The sequence below is a fragment of the Aquarana catesbeiana genome, linkage group LG06 (assembly GCF_042186555.1).
Source record: "Aquarana catesbeiana isolate 2022-GZ linkage group LG06, ASM4218655v1, whole genome shotgun sequence".
Taxonomy (NCBI): Eukaryota; Metazoa; Chordata; class Amphibia; order Anura; family Ranidae; genus Aquarana; species Aquarana catesbeiana.
In genome coordinates this window covers 231,007,399-231,015,353 of record NC_133329.1, presented here as the reverse complement: position 1 = coordinate 231,015,353, position 7,955 = coordinate 231,007,399, and positions in this window count along the sequence as shown.

Here is a 7,955-nt window from a genome sequence, read left to right as displayed (position 1 = left end):
GCCAGGCGGGGCGTGGCCCGACGAGGCATGTGAGCAGACCTGCTGCACGGAGCTCCCGCTGATGATCCTGTCTAAAATCCTTTCCTCACCACCGATTTCGCCCGTTTTTGCCCCAAAAAGCTGCCTGATACCTCCTGGAGTCATCCGGTGCCGTTGGCTGACCGTCCTGAGCTGATGATGACCCGGGGAAACCAAACGGAGACCGAGGCCTGAGAGTCCCAAGCTGACCAAGATGGCGCCGGCCAGTCTCAGCCTCCCAAAGCACAGCGCGGCCTGGAGAAGAAATCCGAGCAGGGGGGTAAGTCCAGCAAACTCCCTAAAATCAAAGAACAATCCAGAGACATGCTTTACTATACTCAAAAGCTGGCTGGGCATTCTGGTTCCCCCTGCCTGGCTCCCTTCAGCCCTTATACACCTCTGAGCTGGATAACAGGGAAGACACAAGCATGCTAGATGACACATTGCCATTAGACATGCAGCAAGACCTCATGTCTGATCCATCTGACTCCCCCACAGAGGATAATGCTCAGCCCTCTCTGAGTGAAATCCTGCATGCTGTGCACAAATGTACTGCCTCTGTAGATGATCTGAAGGAGAAATTTGGAGGGCTGAAGGAAACAGTGTCCCTTATGCGTCAGGATCTCCAAAAGATCAGAGAGAGAACCACAGCAGTGGAGGGTAGGGTGAGCAACGTGGAGGACCAGTTGCCCCCCCTTCACAGAGATGTCAGGATGGCCACTCAAAACGCCTTTCAAGCCCTTAGCAAAACTGACGAAATTTAGAACCGTCTGCGACGCAACAATGTACGTATAGTGGGGCTCCCTGAAAAAGTGGAAGGCCGTGACCCCACATCATTTATTGAAGGATGGCTACAGGAAGTCTTTTGTAAAGAAGCTTTCTCTCCCATTTACACTGTGGAAAGAGCACACAGGGTGCCCCCGTGTCCCCTTCCACCTGGGAACCCCCCCCGTTCGATGTTGGCCAGGCTCTTGAACTACAAGGACAGAGAGGTGATACTGAGACTTGCCAGAGAAAAGGGCACTGTCAAGCATAATGGCACCAAAATCTCATTCTATCCAGACTTCTCTGCCGAAGTACAACGCAGACGATCAAAATTTGCAGATATCAAGAAAAGGCTACAAAGGCTACAGTTAACCTATGCAATGTTGTTCCCAGCCAAGCTAAGGGTGACAGCCAATGGACAGAACCAATTTTTTGAAAATGCACAAGATGCTGCGACCTGGCTGGATCACAATGAGCAAGCTTTGAGCCGCCAAGGCCGTGATGATGGATCCGGATAAACCAGACCTGGCAGAAGTGATGCAGGGAAATGCAGGGCGTTAATTCCCTGTTTTATGTTTATCACTCTGAAGAGGAACTATACTTGTTACTTACACAGCGAGTGATTACCGCAGAAAAATTGTTATCTCTTTAACACCAGTTATTTTTACTTAAAGCACTGGCCCTCACAGTTGATGTCACCGTGCTGGGTGTTTGTCAGCTATGTGAAGTCATAGGTTACATGGCTACTGTTTCAAAGCCCTGTTGGCGTTAATACTCAGAACAGAACACATACCCTACAGCCCCTGGACAGTACTGGCTGTGTGCGTTCCATCATGGCCGGATCCAGGGTTTCCAACACATTTTATTTTTGCTATGTTTTCTACTGTTTTGCCGCGCAGTGGCGCGAGACTGTCCATCCTTCTTGAACACTAAGTTTCCATTGTGCAACCTCTTCGCAGAGAGAGTGTTTTTTGATGCAACATGATACAATGCACCTAGGCCACCGTACAGTCCGAATCAGCCTGATTTCTAATGGAGCTCCCCTTCAATGTATTTTTAACTGTTTGCAATGGTGTCCACACCTATAGTATCATGGAATGTGCGCGGAGTGAATGACCCTTTAAAAAAGGACCATGATCTCCTCTGATTTGCGCAAATTCCATCCAGCCATTATTGGCCTTCAGGAGACACATCTCCTGGGAGACAATGTGGGATGATTGCAATATGCCTGGGTGGGCAAGTCGTATCATACCACTCATTCCGCCTATTCACGGGGGGTGAGTGTACTGATACACAAAGCACTGGTATACCAGGAACTGGACTCGCTGGTAGATGTCTCTGGCATATTTGTATTCATTTACTGTAAACTGTATACCTTAACATTGCTGATAGCTTTTATATATATCCCACAGTTACAGTTGTTGCTGACGTACCTGGCAGGCAAACCTGACGTCCCACTGCTGATTATGGGAGATTTCAACTGCTATCTAGATCCCAAATTGTATAGGCACCCCCCAGTCCCTTCCTCCAAGGGTGGCAGGGGTACATCGCTCAGCCGCCTAATTGCGGAGCTGGGTTGGACAGACATATGGCGCATACGTAATCCTGATGTGAAGCAGTTTTCATGCTTCTCCAAGACCCACAGTTCCCTGTCTCGTATCGACCTTAATATAGGTACACCTAATATACTTGATTACACATCTAGGATAGAGGTTTTTCAATAAACTGGCATTTTATGAGGAAGGGGAAAAAACGGGACGCCTGCTGGCAAAGATAGCCAGGTCGCAGCAACAGTCCCCGGCAGTTGGGGCAAACCGCACAACTAATGGTAAGGTGGTCAATGACCCTGAACACGTTATATCTGAGCTGGCATCCTTCTACAAGGATCTCTACGGTGCAAGGGATGACTACTCAGATAATGAGCTGGGGGCCTACCTGTCGGGGATTGAACTGCCCTCTCTGTCGGAGGAGGCCAGACAATCGCTGGAGGCTCCCCTGACATCGGAAGAGTTACAAAATGCGGCATGCTCCTTTCCCACGTGCAAGGCGCCGGGAGAGGATGGCATCCCCATGGAAGTCTTTGTCCAGTATGGCGAGTGGATAATGCCGCACTTTCTAGAAGTGTTCAATGCCTCTCTCAAGGAGGGCAATCTGCCATCCTCAATGACTAGAGCTAACATAATTTTATTACTGAAACCTGGGAAAGATCCGGTTGACCCAGGCTCCTACAGGCCTATATCTCTTCTTCAAAGTGATGTTAAAATCCTGGCTAAGGTCTTGGCGCTACAGGTCAATCGGATCATTACTTTCATAATACACCCTGATCAGGCAGGTTTTATGCCGTAAAAATCCACGGCCACCAACCGGCGCCTATTTCTAAACATGCAGTTACAGTCTGACAACAAGGGTAACAGGGCTCTGCTATCCCTAGACGCCAACAAGGCGTTTGACAGCGTGGGCTGGAGATATCTCTGGGTGGTACTGTCCCAGTTAGGGTTTGGAGACCGATTTATAGCCTGGGTTAAATTGCTATATGCTTCCCCGCAGGCGACCATCAGGATGTCTGGTAGGATGTCTAATGCGTTTGCTCTGGGCAGGGGTACAAGGCAGGGATGTCCCCTGTCCTCCCTGCTCTTTGCCATCGCTATTGAGCCACTGGCGGCTGTAGTAAGGGCTAGTCAGGGGATCACAGGGTTCAAGTATGGGGGCCTCCACGAGAAGATCATGATGTACGCTGACAACATGATGCTTTTCCTGGGAGACACCACAACATCTTTGGCTGAGGTGATCACCATTATCTCAGGCTTCGGCCACTTTTCTGGCCTGACAATTAACTGGTCCAAGTCGGCTCTGATGATGTTGGACGAGGAGGGAGAGGTGGATCTGCCGGATTCCTGCTTGGTCCCGGTGACCTCCTCGTTCAAATACTTGGGCATACAAAACTTGCGGAATACTGTCATTTAAATATACATCCCTTACTGTCCAGATTTAGAGACAAAATTAACACATGGAACAGGCTCAAACTCTCACTGGCAGGTAAGGCCAATTTAATAAAAATGATATTAATGCCGCAGTTACTTTATTTCCTACACAACTCCCCGGTTGTGATACACTTAAAGATTTTTAGGGTGGTTAACACCCTTTTTAGAAGACTACTGTGGAATGCGGGCACCCCTAGAATTAAATTGGAACAATTACAAAACCCTAAGGACAGCGGAGGGCTGGCAGTACCCAACCCTTGGCTGTACTATATAGCAGCTCAGTTGCAGTATCTAGTTGGCTCCATGGCCCGGGATCCGACCGGCTCATCGGCGCAGTTGATGCTGATTGGGGCTGGAGCAGAGACTATTCCAATGGGTCTTGAGTCCCAGTTGTTTCATAAATCCAATAAAGAGGCACCCACTCTCACTCTGATCCAGAAAATCTAGAACAAAGGAAGGAAGCTGCAAGAGGTGACAGGTTTCACGGAATATAGCCCAATATGGGGGAATCTCTCCTATGTCGTAGCAAAACTGCAACAGGGTCCCAAATGGCGCTCTTTTGGCGTTATTTTATTATCCCATATATTTCGGAGTGGCAGGCTGATGCCGTTTTCGGAACTACAAGCCAAGTACAATTTACCAAATACCATGTACTACTCATATCTCCAGCTTAAACATGCGGTGGACGCGCAGGGAGAAGCTACTCCCTGGACCCAGTCAACTACCCCCATTTTTCATTTGCTGCAGTCCAGCACAGAAACTAAAGGATTTATCTCATACTGTTATCAAATGTTACTGATGCAACTTTTAAAAGCTCACCCAACTAAGGCACCGTCCCTGTGGGACAAGGATGTAGGTCCACTTATGGGAGATCAATGGGAGGAAGTTCTGCAATCTATTAATATATGCTCTCTCAATGTGGCCCAAAAGGTCTCCCAACTATATATAGTACTTAGGGTGCATTACACCCCACTTAAATTATACAACATGGGTAGAAGGCCAGACTCCTTGTGTAGTAGATGTGAGCGACATCAAGGTGATCTCATTCACTTACTCTGGAGATGCCCAAAACTCCATAGGTACTGGAGCGAGGTACTGGGGACACTTAACCAAGTGTTCCAGACTAACATTCCCCTAGATCCAATTCATTGTATATTGGGAGTCCTTGAGGACATTGTCCCGGAAGAGATGACTAGAGTGGCACTCACTAGGGCACTGTTCCAGGCACGCAAACTTATACTAATTGGCTGGAAATCGGTCTCAACACCTTCAGTGACCTCCTGGATAACACATATGGGTAACACCTTGACTATGGAAAAATTTATTTACCAACATAGGGGTAGCACTAATAGATTTGAGAGAATCTAGGCACCATGGTTGGACACCCCTGGACTAACTCCCAGGGAACTGGTAATGTCCAGATTGCTACAGTGTCCTGGGGGGGTCCATGAGGTTTACTAAAGATTACTGATCAGAGGTTCGATGAGCACTGAGGACACTATGTACATCTTTGGCTTACAGATGAGATTTTGGTAATAGATGATGAATAGACTGTACCGTTTGCATGAAAGTGTATTAATGTATGATGCTTGTACAATGGAAGCTATGTAAACTTGTTCAATAAACACCTTTTTGATTTAAAAAAAAAAAGCTCTGTGCCATCTTTCACTGCTGAGCGCACACCGTGTGTGACGCTGGAGAACTTTTCCTCTGGGGCGTAACTCCACCCACTCATCTCGCTGATCCAGCGCACGAGGAACCGTAATGCCCTGTACACACGATAGGATTTTCCGATGGAAAATGTGTGATAGGACCTTGTTGTAGGCTCCATCACACATTTTCTATAGGAATTTCCGACACACAAAGTTTGAGAGCTTGCTATAAAATTTTCCGACAACAAAATCTGTTGTCGGAAATTCCGATCGTGTGTACACAAATCCGACACAGAAAGTGCCACGCATGCTCAGAATAAATTAAGAGACGAAAGCTATTGGCTACTGCCCCGTTTATAGTCCCGACGTACGTGTTTTACGTCACCGCGTTCAGAACGATCAGATTTTCCGACAACTTTGTGTGACCGTGTGTATGAAAGACAAGTTTGAGCCAACATCCGTCGGACAAAATCAATGGATTTAGTTGTCGGAATGTCCGATCAATGTCCGACTGTGTGTACAGGGCATAACTCTTAATTTCCATTATGCGAACCAGCGACCCCTGTCGGCAGGCACAATAGAACTGCATCTTTTACAACAAACTGATTTTATAGTGAACATGCTTCCTTGCGATGTCCCTACTGCAGGAGAAATAGTCCCTGTATAATCTCCGGCACCACACAACCCCTTGTGTCCATGTTTCCAAGGGCAACAGCGACACCCACAACTCCCTCCACATTTTCATCTGTATTGCAGGATAAGTTTTTGAATAAAGATGACGATGCCGTTTACTGTATGCAGGGTTGCTAGGGGTAACGGACTGGCTGGAAAAGGTTAAATCTCGGTGGGACCTCCATGAAGCGCACACCCCCCGTAGAAGTTGTTAATAGTTCATTCCTTTCTCCCAGTTGGTTCCATCCACCCTCAGCCTATGAAGATAACTGCTTCTCTGGGTATGCACTCACGTGTACATTTGAGCGACCATCCATGTTTGCCAAAAGAAGGTCCTCTCCCAATTCTTTTTCTCTGTTGGGGGTAGCAGGCTCTCCTTTTAGATGTTGCAGGTTCCAGCAGCTGTTTCCTCCATCCCTCCTCCTGTTAAGGCAAGTTCCTCTCCCCAAAAAGGGGAGAGTTCTTTAGCTGTATCAGCGGCTACATTCTGTACTCCTTTGCTGTTCTCTTCCCATCAGCAAGCACGAAGCCCTGGAAGCATGTGACCCACAGTTATATAGGCCTGTTAGCCCCTGCCCATGCAAATTAATGATAGGCTAAGGGTGACCTATACCACTAATTTCATCCTGTATCAAATCAACCTGTCCTCCAGCACCTCTCACTGGTCAGACTAGGCGTCACTTTAGCAGAATGCAGGTGTTCACTCCCCCCCATCCTACACTATCGTTCCTCTCCAATAAATCAAACCCAGCCAGGCCTATACCAAACAGGGTAATGCCTGAAATTCACACTTAACTCTAAACCTCTCTAACCTTTTAGCACACACCTAAGTAGGTGGGCGCTACACAAGACAATCATAAAAACATACTGCAATATAAAAATGTATAGGTTGTATCAACATCCCACGAGAACCCCTACCCTTATGTGGCATGAATATAAATATTCTTGTGTATAGTATATGGGTGCAAGAACCTGTCTGTTAGGCTGCTTTCACACTGAGGTGCTTTGCAGGCGCTAAAGTGCTAAAAATAGCGCCTGCAAAGCGCCCTGAAAGAGCCACTCAATTCACTCCAACGTGAAAGCCCCGAGGTCAAAAAAGTCCTGCAAGCCGCATTTTTGGAGAGCTGTAGGAGCGGTGTATTCATCGTTCCTAAAGCGCCCCTTCCCATTGAAAACAATGGGGCAGTGCTGCAAACACCCCAGCAAAGCGCCGCTGCAGCGGCACTTTGCGGGCGGTTTTAACCCTTTTTCGCCCGCTAGCGGGGCCGTTTTAACCCCCGCTAGCGGCCGAATAGCGCCGCTAAAACAACGGTAAAGTGGCGCTAAATATAGCGTCGCTTTACCGCCAGCGTCCACCGGCCCGCCTCAGTGTGAAAGTAGCCCAATAAAGAGTAGAATGATACAACAGACCACTCAAATTGTTGGGCCCCTAATATCATTAGCAATATCATATCCTCATAATACCAACAAGATTGGTATCAATATTCCCTTTTGTGACTGATATGAGTAAAATGTAATACTATTTTATCATAAACGTGCAATAAAGCTTAATATTGTGTGACCAATTAAATCCAAATTGTGTTTCACTTAATATACACAGTGACTACCTACAAGTAGTATATGAACCATAACAATAAAGTGCAAATGCTGTACAAAATATACAATATGGTGCAAACTGCAGCAGAAAACTGTGCAAAAATACTAATAAAAGTGCCAAAGAATAAAAAAGTGTACCGTGCTCAAAATATATGTAAATAAATGTCCAATCCAGAAGACAAAGTCCGTATGTGCTCAAAAAATGAAAAACAAAAGAAAAAAGAAAAAAGAGTGCCACCAAAAAGAATCCCAAATGCTTCAACAAATGAAG